This window comes from Chaetura pelagica, unplaced genomic scaffold (assembly GCF_000747805.2).
Source record: "Chaetura pelagica isolate M959 unplaced genomic scaffold, ChaPel_1.0 scaffold7, whole genome shotgun sequence".
Classification (NCBI taxonomy): Eukaryota; Metazoa; Chordata; class Aves; order Apodiformes; family Apodidae; genus Chaetura; species Chaetura pelagica.
Genome location: NW_009953920.1, coordinates 260,593 through 264,295, shown reverse-complemented (window position 1 = coordinate 264,295; position 3,703 = coordinate 260,593).

Sequence of the window (3,703 nt, the reverse complement as noted above, 5' to 3'; positions counted from 1 at the left end):
AGCAGGTGAAATGGGATCTTCTCTAAGTATGAAGTACTTACACTACATGTATGGAAGCCATGGTACAAATCAAAAGTATCTTCACAGAAACAATTATTTGATAGCAAGTGAAAAAAAAAAAAGGCTTTTGTAAGTTTCTTTCTTTCTACAAACAGACAGAAAGAAGAAAGCTTTGAACTTCTATTGTTCTGACAGCAATATTAGCTATGTTTTGTCCAGCATAGTGTTTTAAATGCTATTAACTTACAGACACCACTTTTGTTGTTGTTGTTGGTTTTTATTTTGTTTTTTTTGGTCTTTTTGTTTTATGGAGTAAGTGGTGGGAAGAGTGGCAAGAGATAACCCAGCTGAATATTTTGTTGGATGAATCAATCTTACTTGCAAGCAACTGAGACCTCTTGGAAACTGAAATACAATAATTACCACCAAATGGCATGGATACTTGCTACTTTTTAGTATTTCACAGTAGTCAGAAAGTGTGTTAAAGCATGAGATAAGAATTCTAGAAGTATTTGGAATATGAACACTGGTCAAATTCCAAGTTTCAATCATAATTCTGATTTCTGTGGCAAAAGTTAAATCAGAAACTCCTGACAGACTTGAATTTTAGAAAGGTGGCTGGGGATGTCAGCATTCTGTTGGAAGCATCCTGCAGAACTCCCATTAACCAGAAGCTCTGCAATAAAGTCAGCAACATGAACGTTAAAAGCATCATGGTACGGATAAAATCTTAATTTAAAAAGACTTAGGAAGAGTGCTGTTTTTGGTGAACCAAGTTAAAACTAAATTATAAAGTAGAGCCAACCTATCACTTGAGATGAAGCTGAGCCAAAATGCTCCACCTAAACTTCAAAGTGTTTATAATCTCACCAGGGATCCCAAGCCTCTCCCAGTTGTACAACTAACTGAACCTAAACTTAAGATCTATGTGCTGGCAGACAGTGAAAGAAAGTAGTTTTTAAGCTTAGGACAGAACATTCACTTCCCTTTGGCAGTGCTATATTTTCCACCTATGTTGAACTACTCTTAAGCTTTTTATCTCCAAAATAACTGGGATGCTGTCCGGCCCAAGTCTGTAGGACGCTGAGTGCTTTGCGGGAAGTGCTGAAAGATCTTAAAACCCATTGACGTCATTGTTTCTTGATGGCTTTAAGCACTTTTGGAGGGTGGGTGTGAGAGGGGTAGCTGAATCAGATGCCAAGATATTAAATTTTCCTGACAAAATAGGACCTATTATCATGGCATATTAAATTCATACTTTTAAGTCTAAACAAGAAAAAACATCGTTTTGCGTGTTTCTGCCAGAAATAAGTAGCGCACTTGAAGTAAATCACATTGTTTATAGCGCTTATTCTATGTGCAATGAAAACAAGAACAGCTGTTTCTTGACTGCTCTATTTCTAATAAATGTGCCTGTTAGCTGTTACACTAGCAAAGTTTACAAGATCTGCCATCCTTTCCCTTACATTCTGTTTTTCCTGGCATTTCAAAAGTCATTTATTAATGTTCGTTCCATGTTACAAAGTTCCACAAAACATCTCTGTTGAGATATCAAGTAACCTTGAAACCCAAAACCCTTGAAAATGGGAGAAAAACCCCACAACATATTGGGCAAAGTTTTTTTCACTAGATATACATGGCCTTCAAGTACCTGACAAGTTAGCTATGCATTACATATTAAAGAACAAATCCTGGCTCCATTGGCAGCAGTGGTGGTTTGGTTTTTTTCATTGATTCGAACTGGACTAAAATTCAAGAAAGTCAGAATGGGTCTGGAATTAATTCTCTGCAACGTAGCTGTCAGAAAACATCTATTACAGTTGCTTATATAAGTTTATTAAGTCTCATATTGAAATCAGTTACATTTTTTGTCAGCAAGGTTCTTCTGAGGACCACAACTGTCTGATATATGGGAATCTACTTCTCATTTCCGGCCTAAATACCCCCCAAATAGCCAATAACTATTTCATCTTGTACCTTTGGACTAGATAATCTTAAAAGTCTTTTTCCAACCTAAGTTATTCTGTGATTGTATGAGTAGTTCTTTTTCTTGTTCTACTCTTTTTTATTTCTAGACTGAAGAAGCCAAACTTTATTACTTTTTTTTTTTTTTTTTTTTCACCAGTCTTCTCCAATAGAGCAGACCTTAAATTTCTGTGTTCCTTTTAGTGGTTCTTCTCTCCCTTGCAGTTTGAATTAACCTTTTTTGCAACAAAGGTGACTTGACATTTAGTGTTATTTCCAGGTGAGGTCTAAACAGTATTTTGTACAATGGCAGCCAAACGTCTTCTTCTTCACAGATATCCCTTGGCTTGTATGGCTAGGATGACATTTACACACACCACCATGGTATTCTGATAGTCCACAGACACCTGGTGACAGACCAAAAAAGGTTTTCTTATACTATGCTATTTGCAAATTAAATGCATTCATGGTAGTTATATTTACATGTTCTTGTACTGACACTGTTTGTTAACTTTGACAGATCTCCCTCACTCCAGTGTCAACCTCTCAGTGTGTTTTTAAAGGACAGTTCTGCCTCCTCTCAGTGAGATTCCAGCTATTTGTTTCCAAAGGTATTATGACAACATATTATGACAACAATATAGATGATTTTCACATCCAAGCCAGTGCTCACTGCAGTTAATTTTATTTGTATGGCTTTATGGTTACCTAGATGCAGCATAGCATTCTAACATTTCTCTTTTATTGCCAAAGTTGTTCTGTGTATTTTTAAATTCTTGGCTTTGATGCCAAGGGTATGGACTGGTTACTCCCAGTCCCACTGTAGATCCACCTTAAATTTGAAATAGGTCCACTGGCAAAACCTGGGTGATAAAAAGCACTGCTTATCGCTTTTTAACTTTGGTTATATTTTTAATGTACAAAGAAAGTAATTTGGGTTCAGATCTTGTTTTAAAAGCAGCATTTAAATGCAGCAGCTCCTAGAATTGTAGAAAGATAGTTAGGCTTTCTAAACTGCTTCTCCCAACAGGGTGTCATTTCAATATTGTCCAATTAAGTGAAAGTAAAGAGAGGAGAGAGGCTGCTGCGGGCCTCACCAGAAGATCTGCTGGAAGCTTGACCCAGCACTGCTCAGCTGGGTGCCAGTAAGCGGGCCTTGTCCTGGACACCTGGCAGCCCAGCACACAACACGGGCAGGCGCAGACACGGCGACTGCCTCTCAGCTTCAACTACACGTTCCCGCTGGGAACCGACCCCCAGCCCTTGCGAACCAGAGATCATCTTGTCGTTCCCCAGGGCAGCTGCCTTCGGTCTCCTCAGAGCTGGGAGTGCACAGCTCTCCCTGAGGGAACTGGGGGGGATTCACCTTCATAAAAAAAGCTCAGGAGGACAGAAGGAAAGCCTGGCTGGGCCGCGCGGTGCCTGCTGGGCCCGGCCTTGCCCCTGCAGCTGCAGACCTGTGGGGCAGCTGGGCCAGAGCCGCCCCAGAGGTAACCCACTGCCACAATGACAAAACAAAACCAACACGACAACACACACAAACAAACAAAACCCCCCAAACCAAACAATATGTACCCATCCGATCAAGAAGGAGAGAAAGAAGGGAGGAAGGAAAGGAAGGAGGAAAGAAAGGAGGGAGGGGAGGGAGGAAGGAAAGAAAGGAGGAAAGAAAGGAGGGAGGAAGAAGGAAAGAAAGGAGGGAGGGGAGGGAGGAAGAAGGAAAGGAAGAAGGAAAGAA